Here is an 18,806-nt window from a genome sequence, read left to right as displayed (position 1 = left end):
GCTGATTGATGAGGAGGGCAATCCCTAGATGTGAGGCTCTTCATTGTGGCATTTTCTATAATAGCAGAGATGCATTCACCTAAATGTCCAACAACAGAAAAAGTACAAACAGGTAAGTCGTAGTACATTAACTGGATGGAATATTCTGCAGTTAACAGAAAAAAATAACTATGAAGAATATCAGATAGGTAAGGAGTTGTTCAAAATAGCATTTTGAAAAACAAAATATCCAATTATGTAGATGATTTGATTATAGCACTGTTAAATATGCCAGTATGTAGATAAGGACGATGAGGGAGAAAAGAAAAACAGATTGTGTTCCTTCTCTTTCTCTTCAAATCATGAAACTGGTAATTTTTCTTTTGGCATCGACACGCTCCTCTACCTGCATCGTTCCCTCTTTTATTCACTGCTCTGTCTTACCCACTTTTTGAACGAGCATGCTTTTCCTGGGTATCCACGTCACCTAGAAGGAAAATCAACAGATAAATTTATTCATTAATTATGGAGCATTTATTTTGTATTCAGCAATGGGATACAATAATGGTTAAGATCTATTTCCCTCTGCTCATTGAGCTCACCGTTTACACACACATGGATAAAGAGATATTTGCTATATAGTACAGAAGTTCAAAAACTGATAGAAAAAAAAAAGGAAGCTAACTAGGAACCAGAATTCTTAGGAGTCAAATGTTTTATCTCTTCAATGGGATTTTTCATTTCAAAGGGCTCAAGGGATTTGCATTTTTAATTACTCCACTTTTCTCTGACAGCACACTTTCTTGCTCCTCCCCCAGAGACATAAAAATGCTCCTCTCTGGGGTACCTGGGTGGCTCAGTGGGTTGAGCATCCAATTTAGGCTCAGATGATGATCTTGCAGTTTCTGAGTTGAAGCCCCACATCAGACTTGCTGCTGTCAGCACAGAAACCACTCGGATACTCTGTCCCCCTCTCTCTGCCTTCCCCTGCTCATGCTCTTGCTCTCAAATATAAAAATTAAAAAAAAAAAATGTTCATCTCTCCTCCAAGGCAAAAATCGAGTTTTTACTTCCACACTCCTTCTCATTATTATTCCTATAACTCTCCTTCCTTTTAGTCATGATTCCATATGTGTTTCTAATTCCATGCACTCATCCATCCAGTAATGATTATTGACCATTAACCAGAGATGTACCAGCTCTGGACTAGGTGGCCTCTGGGGCAGAGGTAAAAGCAGTAGAAGATTCCTGACCACTGGCTCCTTAGGGAACAAATGAGGCAGGATTTGACCCCATCTAGGGAGAGGTAGCCAGACCTGGGACCTCATGACACTCTGACCAAACTGCACAGTAGACCCTTGGGCAAGAAAATAGAGCATGGAGGGTTTTTGAAAATCTGTTTTTTATCAACTTCTACCCCACCACTGTCATTTAGACAACCTCCTCTCAGGTCCCAAACCTTAAGACACATCTCTGCTATTTCTTTACCCTCTTCCCCTAGACTTACAACATCTTCATGAACTCTGATCTTCATGGTGATAACAGGAAATAAGGAGAAAAGGTGAGAACACCCATTTTACAGGTGAGGAAAATGAGACTTGCCTAAGGCCACATGACTATAAGTGGAAGAAGGATGGTAAATGAGAAAATCAATTGGTCTGGAAACTCATGAGATAAAAGTTATGGTCCTCTATTTGTAATAATCTTAATCCAGGCAGGTGGCCTTTCCTTCTTGGCCCATTGCTTCACCCAAGAAGCTGTGCCCTGTAGACATCCTTCCAGCTCTCCACTATGAAATGATAAAATCTTTCCATTCTCTTTCAGCCTCCTCCTGGAGGAAGAGAAAGCTTCCTAACCCTAAAACCCAGGCCACAAGCCAGACCAATTTAATCAGAGTCTGGTGGAGGTGATGGAACCTGAGTATCAGGATTTTGTAAAGTCCCAGGAGATTCCAATGAGGTTCAATGTTGAGAGTCAGCCTATTAGAAGCTCCTGAGGGGCAGGCATGTGGGCCACCCAGATCTGCATTGCCCTGCTCCTCCCTCCTTATCTTCTATCACTGTCCCCCAGGTGACTCCTCCCTGTCCTAGGGCTGATGCTGAAGATGAAGTCAAGCCACATCCCTTAACTGCTTTCCACAATATTTACTGTCCCCTCCTATTGACAGCCCTAATGGATTGTACAGATTAAATAATCCCTGTGATTTTGGGCTGCCCTGGGGCTGGTCTGTCAGACAATGGCAGAAGCCGCCATTGCTTGGTTCTAAGTGAATCATTTGCTGTAAATAGCCTCTTATCCAGAGTCAGGCTCTAATGGGACTCAGGAGCAGAAATGAGCTGCCCATATGGCAGCTGCCCATATGAACTTGTGGTTGCAGCAGCCATAGCAACCATTGACTTCAGAGACACAGGCTTCAAGTCTTTCTTGTAACTAACCATTCCTGGTCAGGGAAGCACAGCCAAGAACCCTGCAGAAAATGTTGCAGGCTCCAGAGTGGAATTTTCAGTTAGGAAGGGCCCCAGGGCAGGTGATGGAGAGGTTCCCTCTTCCCTGTCTTCCTACAAACTTCTTCCTTCCCTCTTCTCACTCCCTCTCCCAGACACTTGCTCTGTCCTAGTCTCTCAAAGTATTCCATATAGTCTTGCTCCCATTCAGTTTAAGAGAGAAGTTCTTACTCTTTTTTTTAATGTGTTATTTATTTTTGAGAGAGACAGAGAGAGAAAGGGAAAGAGAGAGAGAGACACAGAGAGACACAGAGAAAGTGGGGGAGGGGCAGAGAGAGAGGGAGACACAGAATCTGAAGCAGGCTCCAGGCTCTGAGCCGTTAGCACAGAGTCCCATGCAGGGCTCAAACCCACAAACTATGAGGTTATGACATGACTGAAGGCCAGCGCTTAACTGACTGAGCCACCCAGGTGCCCCATTACTTTTTCAAAGTCTAGCTCTGAGATCAGGTATTCCTCAGCCAGGGTAAGGGAGAACCTAAGATCAAGGTGCCTGATAGCAGCTTTCACGGGTGCCTTCCAGGGATCCAGAACCCTTGACTGAAGAGAATCATCTACCAGGGAACTTTTTCATGTTACTAAACATTTCTATCTAGAAGGATGTTCACAGGGTTATCTTATTTATTTATCCATCCTTAAATTCATTTATTCAATGGAGATTTATTTTCACCATAAACAAAGTGAATCCCATGTTTCTTTTCCAAGTTGTATATAGCCCAGCAGCGGAGATAAATATGTGCACGTGGCCACTCACAGTATCTGCAGCTCAGATATCACAGCAATATCACTCTTCCCTTACCCAGTGTGTTTGAGTTCATGTTAATGAGACCGTATCAGCTGGAGTACACAAGGAAGATACTTCTGGGAGAAAAGAGTATTGGACTGTAGCCACTCCTCTGATGGAACCCCAAAAAACAGGATGGACTGGGCTGTCCTGGTCAAGGCCAAAGGACAGAAAAAACCAGGATGGTGTGTGAGCACCCAGGGGTGGACTGGGCCCCACGCACTAGGCCAGCAAAAGAAACGTTTCTGGGCACAGTGTACTACTGGAAACAGTAAAATCCTAAATTAGCAGCGTATGTGCACACTGGGGGAATCCAAGAGGAGGGTATGTGAGTAGAACTCAGAGGTGTTTTAGGAGCACCTTAAGATTGAATCTCAGAGCAGAAAAGCTCCCCTAAAATTGGGAACAAGACATCACTGGCTTCCCATTTCCTGGAACTGTGAGTTACAACTAAGGCAGGCCCACTCTGTTTTTATTTCTGTGCCATTTCACATACGGAAACTTTCCCCAAAATGCCCTTCTTCATCTTTTCTCTTAGATTTTAAGGCTCAGATTGAATGAGCCTTCAACTCTTTCCACTTCTCCCTCCAAAAGAAGGAATCCCTCTCTCTTCTGTATCTTAAAGCACTTGTTCATATCTCAAATAAAACACTATCAACACTTGTATCAGATTAAATCTGTATGATGTGCTATTTCCACATTGGACTATGTGTGATCCTGGTGGTTGTATTGTCACTTGCACCTAGCTTGCGCCTGGCATGTACCGGTAGATATTCAGTACATGTTGGATGAAATAAAACTATGTACCCAAGTCAAATCATTATGATGTACATCTGAAACTAATATAACATTGTATGTTAATTTTACTTCAATAAAAAAATAAAGAAAAATTATGTAACCTGATACTTTGTTAGAGGATATTATATATTAAATAGAAAAGTGGGTTTTCCTACTTAGGGCGATTACCAAGAGAAGGGGAAATGGATATCAAGGAGTCACCCTCTGGTCTTTTCACTATAGAGCTTATTGTCTTCAAGAGGCAAGTGGGATTTGTTGCCTTTAAGCAATGAGTGCTCTGTAATACAATCCCAGAGAAGAGTGCATCAGTTTTTGCTAGGAGTCCCCATAGGTATGAGGGTTCAAGAGCCCGGCAGGGCTGAGAGATAATTCCTCTGTACCTACCATTTGGGCTTGCAAACAGCTAAGGGCCTCCATTCTCCTGAATCCTCCTGCAAACATGCTGACAAATTCATAGTGTTTTGGTATTCATTTTCTGGACTTGGCTACCAGTTCTGTCAGATTCTTTCCGTGGTGTGTTAATTAATGATGTCAGAGTCTTCTTCCAGATCAGTTTCCATCGGAGTCCATACCTTGGTCCCTACAGATGCTGAATCCCAAGCATTAAATGTGAGATTACTCATTTTATCTTAAAGTTCTGGGAGAAGCTCATTTCAGTCCCCTACATAGTAAGAACCTTCCTTGTCTATCCTTCTTCTTGATGGAGAAGGTTAGATGAGTTTAAGGATCTGAAATCCTTTCACAAAATCGAAAATTCCATGCAGAAGACATTAGCATTATATATGCACTGCTAGAAAGCCAAGATTTCATGAACCCCAAATCAGGCAAGCCTCTTTGCTCCTCCCACTAGACTCCCCCTAAATGGACACTGCTGCCAAGTCTGGATTTTTGTTTTTTAACTTTTTATCTTGAAATAAATTTAGTTTTACAAGAAGTTACAGAGATAGTACAGAGAGTTCCTATCTACCCTATCCCAGCGTGTTCTGACATTAACATGCTTCAAAACCACTATCCGTTTATTAAAGTTAAGAAATAGGGGCGCCTGGGTGGCTCAGTTGGTTAAGAAGAGGAGTCTGACTTCGGCTCATGTCATGATCTCGCAGTTCACGAGTTCGAGTCCCACAGTGGGCTCTGTGCTGACAGCTCAGAGTCTGGAGCCTGCTTCTGATTCTATGTCTTCCTCTCTCTCTGCCCTCTCCTGCTTGTGCTCTCTCTCTCTCAAAAATAAATAAAAACATTAAAATATTTTTAAATTAAATTAATAAAATATTGATATAATAAAATTAACTAAACTATAGCATTTACTCAAACTTTACTAGTTTTTCCACTAATATCCTTTTTTTCTGTTCTGGGATACCAGGTTGCATTCATCCATTTATTCATTCATTTACTTAAAAATTGAGATATAAATGACACATAATACAGTATAAGTTTAAGGTGTACAGCCCATTGGTTTGATCCATTTATATTGCAATATGATTGCCATTGCACTGTTAGCTAACACTTCTATCTTGTTATATTATTATCATTCCTTCTAGTGGTGAGAACAATTAAGATAGAGTCTTGGTAAGTTTAATGTTAGTAATACTATTTTGTTGTTTGTAACCTCTGTGCTGTGTATTAGTTCTCCAGGACTTATTTATCTACTAGTTGCAAGCATGTACCCTTAATCAATGTCTCTCCCATTCCTCTATTCCCCAGCCTTTGGCAACCACCATTCCACTTTTTAATTTAATTTAATTTAATTTAATTTAATTTAATTTAATTTAATTTTATATTCCACATGAAAAGGATATCATACAGGATTTGTCTTTCTCTGTGTGACTTATCTCTCTTAGCACAACATCTTCAAGATCATTCCATGTTATCAAAAACTGCAGAATTTCCTTTTTTCTCACAGGTGCATAGTATTCTGCAGTATACATATACTGCAGTTTCTTTATCCATTCATTTCATTGATGGGAACCTAGGTTGTGTCCATATCTTGGCTATTGTAAACAGCACCACAATAAACATGGAAATGCATATATCTCTTCGATAACAGGTTTTCATTTCTTTTGGCTGTATACCCAGAATGCTAGATTGTATGGTAATGCTATTTTTAACTTTTTGAAGGACCTTCAGGCTGTATTCCACAGTGGCTGGACCAGTTTACATTTCCACTGACAGTACACAAGGGCTCCCTTTTCTCCACATCTTCACCAACACTTGTTACCTCTTGTCTTCTTTATGATAACTATTCTTACAGGTGTGTGGTGAAAGATGATTGTGGTCTTAATGCATTTATTTCCCTTATGATTAGTGATGCCGAGCACCTTCTCATATACAGGTTGGCCATGTGAATGTCTTTTTTTTGAAAAGTGTCTATTTAATTCTCTGTCCATTTTTTAATTGCATTTTTTGTTGTTATTGCATTGTCTGAGTTCTTTGTGCATTTATTTTATTTTTTTAATTTATATTTTTTGAGAGAGTGCAAGCAGGGGAAGGACAGAAAGAGGGGGACAGAGGATGCAGAGCAGGCTCTGTGGTGACAGTAGTGAGCCCAATGTGGGGCTTGAACTCATAAACTGCAAGATTACGACCTGAGCTGAAGTCGGACCCTCACCCAAATGAGCCACCCTGGCACCCTGGTACATTAACCCCTTATCTGATACATGACTTGTAAACATTGTCTCTCATTCTGTAGGGCCTTTTTGTTGTTGTTAATTGTTTTTTTACAGTATAGAAGGTTTTTAATTTGATGCAATCCTATTTGTTGATTTTTGCTTTTGTTGTTTGTGCTTTGGTGATATACCTTGCCAAGACTAACGTGGAGGAGCTTCTTCCCTGTTTTTTCCTAGGAGTTTTATGACCAGGTCTTATGTTTAAGTCTTTTTTCCATTTGGAGTTAATGTTTGTTAGTGGTGTAAGAGAGGGGTCCAGTATCATTTTTCTGCATGTGGTTACCCAGTTTTCTCAACACCTTTTGTTCAAGAGACTATCTTTTCCCCATTGGATGTTCTTGGCTCCCTTATCAAATATTAGCTGACCATATATGCACGGGTTCTGTATTCTGCTGCTGTTAGATGGAATGTTCTATAGATGTCTGTTAGGTCCATTTGGTCTAATGTTTGTTCAAGTCTATCTCTTCCTTGTTGATGATCTGCTTGGATGATCTATCCACTGTTGAAGCTGGGGTATTGAAGTCCTCTACTATTATTGTATTGTCTATTTCTCCTTTCATATCTATTAGTATTTGCTTAGTATATTTATATGCTCTGATTTTAGGTGTATATATGTTTATGATTGTTTTATCTTCTTAATGGACTGATCTGTTTATCATTATATAATGACCTTCCTTGTTGCTTGTTACCATTTTTGACTTAAGGTCTATTTTGTGTGATATCAGTATAGCTAACACTTCTTCCTTTTGGTTTTCATTTGCATGGAATACCTTTTTCCATCCCTTGACTTTGATTCTATATGTGTCCTTAAGGTCCAAGCAAGTCTCTTGTAGGCAGCCGATAGTTGTTGTTTTTTTAATTCATCTACTCTGTGCCTTTGGTTGCTGAATTTAATCCATATACATTTAGAGTAATTATTGATATTAAGGACTACCATCTAATTAATTAGTTTCTGTTTTTTTTTTAAATTTCCATTGTTGCTTTTTCTCTCTGTTTCTGCCCACCTTTGTAAAGTGGTTATTTTCCATGTTGGTATGGTCTGTTGCCCCCTTCTTTGTCTTTTGTGAATCTGCTCTAGGTTTTTGCTTTGTGTTTACCATGGGGCTTATGTAACACACCTTATATAGATAACACAGTTCATTTTAGGCTGATGGCAACTATTCTTTGGTCACCTATAAAGGGCCCAACCTTTACTTTTTCCCTTTTATATTACTGATGTCACAATTTACCTCTTTTTATGTTGTTTATTCATTAAAAATTTATAGCACTATAGTTATTTTTACTACTGTTTTCCTTTAAACTTTATACTACAGTTGAGTGGTTAAAATACATTTTTATCTATATTAGTGTGCTGTGTACTTTCCTGTGTTTTCATGTTGATTACTATCTTCTCATTTCAGCTTTGAGAACTCCATTCAGCATTTCTTGCAATGCAGTGGTGATGAACTCTCTCAGCTTTTGTTTGTCTTGGAAAGCCTTTATTTCTCCTTCATATCTGAAGAATAACTTTGTCAGATAATATATTCTTGACTGGCAAATTTTATCCTTCTACACTTTGAATATGTCATTCCACTCTCTCTGCCTATAGAGTTTCTGCCGAGAAATCCACTGATTGCCTAATGGGGGTTTCTTTGTAAGTTACATTGTTCCCTGCCCGCCCTCCCTCTTCCTCCAGCCCCCAGCTGCATTTAGGATTCTTTCTTTGATTTTTGACAGTTTCAGTATAATGTGTCTTGGAGGAGGTATTTTTTCATTATGATAATAGGGTGATTTATTAGCTTTCTGGACTTGATGTTCAAGCCTTTCCCCACATTTGGGAAACTGTCTGTTCTTTCTTTCAATAAATTCTCTTCCCCCATCTATCTCCCTCTGGAACCTTGGTTATTCTGATATTTGTCTTTTGATGGATTCCCATAGTTCTACATATAGGTTTTCCTTCCCTTTTAAAATCTCTGTTATTTCATTTTTTTCCACTGTGTTATTTCAAAATTCCTATCCTCCAAGGCACATATTTGTTCTACCATCTGGTCTGCCCTGCTACAGAGGCTCTTTATTGCATTCTTCATCTCATTCATTGACTTCTTCAGCTCCAGAATTTCTGTTTGGTGCTTTTCTATGATTTCAATCTTTTTGGAAAATAACTCATTTTGTTCATTTTATTCCTGATATTATTGACTTGCCTTTCTCAGTTTTCCTACAACGCACTGAATCTTCACAACTGCTATTTAGGTTCCTTATCAATTATATCACAATATCCCATGCCTTTGAGCTCAGTTGCCAGAGACTTGTCATTTTCTTTTTGTGTTGACATATTTCCTTGATTTTTTTCATATTCCTTATTTGAAGTAAAGGAGATCTGCTTAACTCTGTGCTCAATGCCTTCAGCAGATGGGGTAGTACATTCTATGGCATTGGTATTATCTGGGTTTTTCCTCTGTGCTTGTGAAGCTGAACCTGCTGCACTCTTTTTGCTCTGTTCTACAGCAGAATTTTTTAAATGTTTATTTGTTTATTTTTAAAATTTTATTTAAATCCAAGTTAGTTAACATATAGTGTAATAATGATTTCAGGAGTAGAATTTAGTAATTCATCACTTACATATAACACCCAGCACCCATCCCAACAGGTGCTTTCCTTAACGTCTATCACCCATTTAGCCCATCTCTCCACCCAACACCCCTCCAGCAACCCTCAGTTTACTCTCTGTATTTAAGAGTCTCTTATGGTTTGCCTCCCTCTCTGTTATTATTTTTCCTTCCCTTCCCCTATGTTCATGTGTTGTGTTTCTTAAATTCTACATATGAGTGAAGTCATATGGTATTTGCCTTTCTTTGACTGACTTACTTTGCTTGGCATAATACATTCTAGTTCCATCCACATTGCAAAAGGCAAGATTTCATTCTTTCTGATTGCTGAGTAATATTCCATTGTAAATCCATTGTATAGACATATTGCTGGGTTACAGGGTAGCTCTATTTTTAATTTTTTGAGGAACCTCCATACTGTTCTCCAGAGTAGCAGCACCAGTTTGCATTCCCACCAGTAGTCTGGCAGAATTTTTAAGCTTCTTATGTTTTCTCTGGTTCTTAAAATTCACCAGGCTGGTTACTGGAAACTTCTTTTGTTGTCCAGAAGGTGGTGCTATTGCTCAAGTTTGTGTTTCTTCCCTGCCTGCCAACCACTATTTTCTGAGGGTGCTTTTTGTCTCTAGAGAGCTCTGGCAAGCACACCTGAAAGCACTAACAGGGCGCCTGCATCAGAGTGCCCAGAGGTGTGAATTTAGCGGTAGTGCATTGAGGGGTGCCTAGTAGCCTATCGGGGAGATCCTTGGTTGTGGTACTCCCAGAGGATAGTGGATGGACTTCTTGTTGAGCACAATCCCTTCGAGGTGGTTTGAACTTCGTATCTGCCTCTTTCCCAATAACTCTCCTTACTAAGTCTTAGAGCTCTCATTTTAGTACTCCCAGTGCTGACGGAGACAAAATGGGTTTTTCCAGCCACATTCTGCCCAGCTGGGGCAGCCAGGGATTCACTTGGCACTTTCCTTTTCCCTGTGGGCAGGTCACCATTGCCAGATAAATCAACTTTGTTCAGTGTTTCCTTAGGGAAGAGGAAAAGTCACAGGAAATTGTCTCTTACTGCCTCCAATGCAACCAAATTCATATTTTTTCTTTTCTTCTTTTTCCAACGGGATGCTTGAGTCTCCTGCACATAGTCTGGACTTCTATAAGTTGTCACTCAGGTGTGAGTGACTGTCCTGTCAGCACTTACCTGGTTTTTGACTGAGGGCAGCTAAGAGGGTCTAGGCACTTTCGCTGTCTCTACCTGTTCTGCAGCCTGTTATGGAGGCTTGTCTGTCTCTTACCAAGTGCGCTGGTGGGTGAGATTCCTCCCAGGCCCCTTGGAGTAAGGTTCTCAGACCCAAAAGACCAATCAAGGTAAATCTGTTCATATATGGATGACTAATTCATTGATTAAAAAGGAGGATAAAGAGGAAAAATGGCTTAGGCCGCCATATTGCTGACATTACTCCCATATTGCTTTTAGTTATCGTATCACCATGGTTTCCTCTGATTCTTTTAACGGATTCTTAGTCTTTCCTAGCTTTTTCATGACTTTGACATTTTTGAATGCAGTAATCATATATTTCTTAAACTGCCCCCGATTTAGGTTATCTGATGTTTTCTCAAGGTTACAGGTTATGGATCTTGGGAAAGAATATCCCAGATGAGAGGTGCCTATCTCATTGATCCAGTCAGGGAGTTCATGATGTCAAGATGTATTACTAGCAATGTTAATCTTGATTGATGAAGGCAGTGTCTGTCAGGTTTCTCCTGTTACTAAAGTTTTTATTTTTCCCTTTCTCTACTCTGTTTGTTAGGTGATGGTCACTATGTCCACCCCACAGTTTGGATACTTGAGTGCTTCCTTACTTTCTGGCACTACAATAAATATGTTCCAGACCCATCTTGTATTTTTCCTTCACCTGCCCTGGAATCAGCTAATTTCCCAAGGATTCTTGCTTTGTTTTATTGGGAATGTTATATAAACATTTACAGAGTGTGCTGGTTACAATGCTATGTGCTGGGGATGGAGAAGAAACCAAAAAAGGGATGAGGTTTTGCTCTCAAGGTGCTTCAGTCAGGTGTGACAAGCATTGTAGAAAGGACGTGCATGGAGCTACAGGGCAGATAATAAGAGGATTTAAGCACCTTTGGGGTTAAAAAGCGTCCTAGAGAAAGTGGCACTAATGCTGAGGCTTTAAGGAAGAGCAAGAAATGAGGAAGAGAGGAAACCAAGGTCTGGGTTTGTGCTACATCTTGTGATTGGCTTAAACCTCAAACAACTCATCTATTATCATTGTTTTGTGATTAATTCCCTAATCCCTTCCCTACTCCTAATCTTTTCCCTGAGCAAGATCCTACACTCTAATATCCCTTCATTCATTCATCCATTCAACATTTTTTTTGAGAATAGAGGAAGAAAAAGCATTCTAGGTGGAAAGAACAGCCTATGGGAAGGCCAGGATATGAAAAAGAGCATGGTGTGTGCTCAAGGAACTGAAGGAAACTTATTATAACAAAAATGAGAGAGCAGGAGAAAGAGTGGCAAGAAATGAGGCTAGAGATATGGGAATGCACCAGGTCCTGTAGCTCCTTAAAGTCATTTGAGGGTTTTGGACATAATTCCAAGGGCAATGGAGAGCATGGAAGGCTGTGAGCCAGTGAGCCAGTGAGTGACCAGACTGGGTCACCTGGCTGCAGAAGGGAGGGTGGGTTGACAGGGAGAAAGGCATCAACCTCTGTAAGGCTTAGTAAGGTTAGATTCCTTCCTGCCTCACAGGATTGGGGTGAGGATTAAACAAAGGAACACATATAAATTCCCTGGAAGGATGTTTGACACATGACAGGCAGTCAGGAAATCATTTAATTCAACAATTCTGATTCTCTTTCATCTGATCTCGCTTTTCTCTTTATTCCCCTGACTATATTTTGGTTAAGAAATTACCTTTTCAACTTTTTGCTCCAATTAAAATTGAATACCGTGCTAGCCAGTGAACAAATGTAAATAAGGCCTGGGTGCTTAAGACACAATTATAAGCAGCCATAACATGATGGTATGAACCACATTAGTGACATAAGCCCAGACTGTTAGAGGGCAAAGACAGCATCCTTCAGCTCTCTGCCCTTAATGTCAGGCAAAATATGTGTCATGGAGGACTCCAGCATGGACTTTTCTACCAAATGAATGCATGCTCTGGGAGCTCAGAAGACAAAGCAGGAGCCTTGGATGCACTGTAAATCGAATCTCTTAGGATTTAGTATAAGCTCATTGAGGACAGTGGCTTACCTTCCTTATATTTGGTTGACATATGTTTGGGAGTATAGTTAGTATGTTTTCTGTTTTATTTCATGAAAATTGCTTCAAAGTCATTGTTAATGACATTTTTAAACAAAAAACTTTCCTATCATGAAGCACACTGTAACATGAAAACATCAAATCTATACTGAGATGCTTGTCTTGATAAAGTTAAGTTCCTAATTATCTATTTCCATCTGAGTCACAGATAATACGGGAGAAATTTCATTCTTTATTGCTCCCTTTTCCCACCACCTATCTGTACCCTGGTCACCTAACCTAACTCCTAGCTGATACGTGTTTAGAAAATCAGAGTGATTTTATCCTTAGCCCGGGTAATACACCAGTAGACTAGTGTGAGAATTCTGTAATGTCAGGTAAAGTAAACGACTGCGGGGGTCATAACTAACACGGTTCCCTCTATTAATGTGTGTAGTTTATACTAATGTATTTTATTTCTGAGGCCAATTGAAAAATGAGGTAAGTAATCATGTTGGCTGTGGGAACACTTGGCATTATTGTGGGAAATTAAAGCTGTTTTATTCTTGTATTTATGGTTCTTCAGATTCTTATGGTGGAATCAAACTTGGTCACATGGCTTACATTTTCTTCAAGAGTTTTACTGTTCCAGATGGAAGCTCTGGCTGCCTGTCCTTAAACTCACTGGAATCGGTGGCTCCGTCTGTGACAGCTGTTGTGCACCAACATGATCATCCAGGGAGGACAAACACACTTCAGATGCTTACTAGTGCCCCTCAGGTAAATAATACTGTTTTGAAAAAAAACTTGGGAAGTCATTCTGATTTTTCATAATGAATCTGTACTCTTTAGCTGCATTTTGAAAGTATATTATAAGGCCTAAACTCAAAGTAAGAAATTTAAAAGTACAGGGAATGTAGAAAAGGAATATATGCTCCTATTTCCCAATTCTTAGTTCATAATATAATGGTATTATTGATTTTTTAATCACGGATATCCGTATTTTCTTGTTTTTCCTGGGGTCTAACTTTGAATATGTTTTTACTGGAACCATAAGTGTGCAGGTGTAATGCTTATGGCAGGTCCCCATTGTGGCTAAAATCTGTTGTGCTTGCATGATCATCAACATTTCTTTAATGAATGAGAAGCAATTTATTTTGTTTTACCTTTTACCGTCCATTTAGCACATATTATTAGTTATTCTTTTTTTTTTTTAATTTATTTATTTTTGGGACAGAGAGAGACACAGCATGAACGGGGGAGGGGCAGAGAGAGAGGGAGACACAGAATCGGAAACAGGCTCCAGGCTCCGAGCCATCAGCCCAGAGCCCGACGCGGGGCTCGAACTCACGGACCGCGAGATCATGACCTGGCTGAAGTCAGACGCTTAACCGACTGCGCCACCCAGGCGCCCCTATTATTAGTTATTCTTCTTACTATTTTTGCATAGGAGATACTGTATCTTCACCGATGAGTCAATCTAGGAAGATGGAAAAACTTTTCTAAAATCACTTCAGCGTTACAGATGGGATTGAACCTAGATCGTTGTTCTTACCTTTTTACTGTTCATTAAAATCTGTGTCAAGCTTTGGGTCAAAAATTAGGTGTCGAGTTTATTGGTAGGAAAATACTTAGTCATGATTCGATCCAAGTGAGCTGTGACACTCTCCAAAAATATGTGTCCTTGGATCTTTCATGCCAGGGATGTGGGCTACATACAGATTTGCACATGAATATTACTATGTCTGTTCTGTGTAAGAGAATACTTACACTAATATAACAAAGCAAGATCTAAAGATAAGGTATGGAGAAAACTAAAATATTCCTTCTCAATTATTCTACCAATTCAATTTCATGATTCTGTAATGCATTGATTAAATGTCATAATAAATAAGGAGTTAGGGGATAAAAGGAGGCACAGAAATTTTGTTAATATAAAATGAATTACAGAATGCTTCCAGAAAGAAGCTGATCTTGATCAGTGAGGTGAAGGAAAGGGAAGATCTATTGTGAAGACTGATAGTTTAAAGTCAGAGTGCATCAGAATCGTCTGAGGAGGATAGTAACTATTCAATGCTCAGGTCTGAACACTGGAGATTCAGATTCAGTTGGCATAGGGTAGGGCCTGGGAATGCATGTCTTTATCAATGCATGGATGATGCTAGTGTCATAAGCCTTCAGACTTTTTTTGTTTTTGTGTGTTTTGTTTTGTTTTTTTGAAGACAAAGGTTTAGGATGCAGTCAAAAGTTTTTTTTTTTTAATTTAAATTTCAATCTTTAGCGTTTTAAAAAAGTTTTGATGTCATTCTCTCGTATCATCAGGTTTTCTTTCTAGCTTTCTTTTGTGGGAGTATGTACAAGGGAATGTCTGTTCTTTAATAGAAGCCAAGATTCTGATCCATTTTTGCTGCTATCATATTAAGTTATTCTTGTATCTCTTGTGCTGAATCAGATGAAAGTCTATTTTCTTGTTTCCTTTGAATTAAAAATGGAATAAAACTCTTAGAGTATATGATTATGGGCTACTAGCTATATTAGTAGTTAAATTTCCTTTAAATCTCAAAGTTTATTGCCAGTGAATTATACTAGTAGTGTTTGGCTGCACCTTCTTTTTTAGTAAAGAAATGACTGCCTTCTAGAATCATCTTTCTTTCTTTCAATGTTTGCTACAACTTTGAAAATTGGATAAATACTCCAGTGACTTACCAAAAGGGTCTCTCCAAGTAGTGAATTATTATTATTTGGCATTCATCAGTATTTCCTAAATGCATCTAGAAGTCTCTTAGCCCCTTCCTTCTCTAATCAAAAAGTGCACTGAGGATGTTTCCCTACAGCTGTTTGAGGATTTTTATATTGGGTCTCAATCTCAGGAGGAAATTCATTAATTCAATAGTTTTTTGAGCATATACTATATTCTAGGCCCTAGATATACAAAGGCAAACAAAACAGACACCATTCCTGCTCTAATGGTGCTTACAGTTTGATGTGAAAGAAAACGGATCATTATATAATCTGGTAGAATAATTTTATCAGGCAGTGTTCCACCAGAGGAATAGAAGCAGAAGAGATATATATCTGAAAATGTGTATATGATTGTATATGTACATATGTAAATATGTATTTATGTGTATATACATATACATATATTTCAAGAGAGAAACTGAGGAATTTAGTGCAAAGAATTGGCATATGAAAATGTGGGGCTGGCTAGTCAAGTTCAAATTTCCTAGGGTAGGCAGTTAGCAGAGAAAGGCTGGAATCTCTCAAGCAGGAGGTGACAATGCATTTCACAGATGGAATTTCTTATGCCACAGGAAAGGTTTGTTTCTGCTCTTAAGGCCTTTCAACTACTTGGAACAGACCCACCATGACTGTGGGAGATAATCTTTACATAAGGTCAACTGACTGTAGATGCTAACCCCATCTATAAACTACCTTTATAGTAATACGTCAATTAAAGTTTGATTGAATAACTCAGCACTATAACCTAGCCAAGGTGCACATAAAACAGTATCACAGCAATGACTGGAAAATGCTATGTCAGAGAAAGTATAAAATACCAAGGACAGACACAACAGGAACATTTATCTTAGGCTAAAGGGGAATCAGATGTTTTCTTCAAAGATGACAATTAGGGTAAGACCTGAGAAATGAGTAGGAACTAGTTAGATAAAGAAGTAGATAGAGAATATTCTAGGATGTGGGAAGTGTAAGCAAATACCCAGAGATCACAGAGTAAGAACTAGGGATGTAATATTCTTTTATCACATTTTTTTCTCTTTCTTTTCTCAGAATACCTATGCGGTGATGGTTGTTCTCTAACAGAAGCCACAATTTGATTCTTTTTTTGGTAGTTATTATATTAACTTGTAAATGTTCTTAGTGCTGAATCAGTTGAAAGTCCCCATTTTCATGTTTTAATTAGCATTTCTAATAACTAGTGAGATAAAGCACCTTTTCGTATATTTAGTTGACATTCAGGTTTTCTTCTCTATATATTGGCTGTTTGTAACCTTTGAACATTTTCTATTGGGTGAATTTCTTTTCATTATGTATGATTTGGATATTACTAGAAATCTTTTGTCTCTATATGCATTTCAGATATAGTCCCCCAGAGAACATCAGTCCAAACCAAAAGGAGGAGCTGTGTAGACTACAGTTTGTAAGTGAGTGCAAGGGGACCTCATTAAGTCAGAGAGTACTGGGGCGATCTTGATTTTGGACCCTATCACTTCTCGGACAGAATCCCCAATTGAGCAGGAACAATAGGAGCAAAGAAAGGAGTAAAGGGGACAGCACAGCTCACAAAGTACAGTATTTTTAAACAATTCAAATAAGTGCCAGAAGAGGGAGCTCTAGAATCTTGAAGCCATGAAAATTACACTGGCTCCCTTCTAGTACAAATAACTGGTCTCACTGAAATATGAGCAATAGGAAAGAAAAGCAGTCAAACTCATCAAAAATTATCAGTGGGAACCAGGACAAATAAAAAAGGGGTACCTGACTGGCTCAGTTGGTAGAGTGTGCACCCTCTTGATCTCGGGGCTGAGTGTAAGCCCCATATTGGGGGTAGAGATTACTTAAAAACAAAATCTTAAAAAAAACTATTATCAGAAAAAAGGAAAATCAGAAGCAGAATAACATTTTTTCAAGCAAACATACCAGAAAGACAGGATAAAGTGAATGAAAACTGTATTCTAATATTTTAAATAAACAAGCTAAAGGAAATTAAGAAAATAATAGCAGTTATAAAAGAACAGCTTAAATTGGAATCAAAATAAATTGGAATCAAAAATTATCAGAGAAAAGAAAACATGAAGATTTGAAATGGAGCTTAGAAAACCAAGGAAAGTGTTAGAAATAAAAGAAACAACATCATAGAAATGGAAACTAAACTAGAAGCAATATATTAACTAATAAATACCATGGGCATTGCATAAAGAGAAACAGAAGATAGAAAGGAGGAAAATTTTAAATTAAAAGTATGAAAGAAATGAAAAAGGATTTCGGAGAAAGTGACACAGAACCTCAGCAAAGTGTCTGTGTGTGTGTGTGTGTGCGTGTGTGTGTGTGTGTGTGCATTTGCGCGTAAATTCCTGAGAAGAAAACCAAAGCTACTGAACAGAACAGACTGAATGCTACAAAATAATCATTGAAGAGAACCATTGTGAAATAAAAGGCAACTTGAAGTCACATATTGAAAGAAGATGCTGCATACTCTGGAAAATCAACTCAGAGTGCCTGACTTGACTTTATTCTGGTAAAATAACTGGAACTGAAGAAAAAAAGAAAAATGAATTAAAAATAAAGATCCAATAACAAAAATTTTAAGAGTCCCTTTCAGCTAGCTATGAAACAAACATGCTTCAGGATTCATCCTGAGGGGTAACAGCAGGTGAATGTGTCATGGCCTCCTGCCAGTTCTTGGGCAGCTGTGGCCTTAGCCCTGGGTGCCCACCCCACAATGCTCTTCCCGCACTGAGTGAAGCAGCCAGCACCCATTTGGGCCCTTTGTGCATTCCAGTATGTGCACTTATGAGTGTGTTTTATTAGAATGAAGGAGACTGAGGGTCTGAGATGGGACAGCCTAATTCATAACCTCAGAGGTAAAATTATACAGGAGAATATACTGCATTCCTAGGCAGTAAGAAATGAAAGGTTAAATGAGGGCTTTGTCTTCTACTGGATAATCATAACCATAAAGTACCTGCAGGCCAAATGTAAAATTTGTAGAAATCATTTATGTGTTAATACCTGAAGAGCTCTCCCAATGCTAAGAGAAAAAATAATTTCTCTTACTGATAGGTGAAATTCCATTATTAGACATTCATTCTTTGGTTTAAGTCTTAGCTTTGGCACACTGGAAATATTCAAAGCACTTGGGTGTTAAGATAGAAATGGTATCAGCACACTCAGGATCCCTTCAACCCTCCTAGTTATTTGGAAAACTAAGTCATAACTGTTCCCACACTTTTTTAAAGCTGCTGTCTAAAGGCAAATTTTGCCCAGTTAGATGTCTTATGTGCAATTGGAAGGCAGAAATACAAACATTATTTAAATTTTTAAAAAATGTTTATTTATTTTTGAGATAGAGAGACAGAATGTGAGCAGGAGAGGAGCAGAGAGAGAGGGAGACACAGAATCTGAAGCAGGCTCCCGGCTCTGAGCTGTCAGCACAGAGTCGGACACTCAACCGAGCCACTCAGGCGCCCCACAAACATAATTTTTAATACTTTAGTT

At 38.8% G+C, this 18,806-nt stretch overlaps 1 long non-coding RNA gene across 1 annotated transcript in view; it reads right to left on the bottom strand.

Moving 5' to 3' along the window:
• Positions 1-4,453: 4,453 nt before the first annotated feature.
• LOC128311820 (uncharacterized) overlaps positions 4,454-18,806 on the bottom strand; it is a 119,625-nt gene continuing 105,272 nt past the window's right edge. Inside the window, exon 4 of the long non-coding RNA XR_008290448.1 lies at positions 4,454-4,654. This is a non-coding gene — a long non-coding RNA (uncharacterized LOC128311820). The remainder of the gene's footprint in view (positions 4,655-18,806) is intronic.

The sequence above is a fragment of the Acinonyx jubatus genome, chromosome D1 (assembly GCF_027475565.1).
Source record: "Acinonyx jubatus isolate Ajub_Pintada_27869175 chromosome D1, VMU_Ajub_asm_v1.0, whole genome shotgun sequence".
Lineage (NCBI taxonomy): Eukaryota > Metazoa > Chordata > Mammalia > Carnivora > Felidae > Acinonyx > Acinonyx jubatus.
Note: the sequence above shows the minus strand (reverse complement) of the source record. Positions and strands in the feature narration are given on the sequence as shown.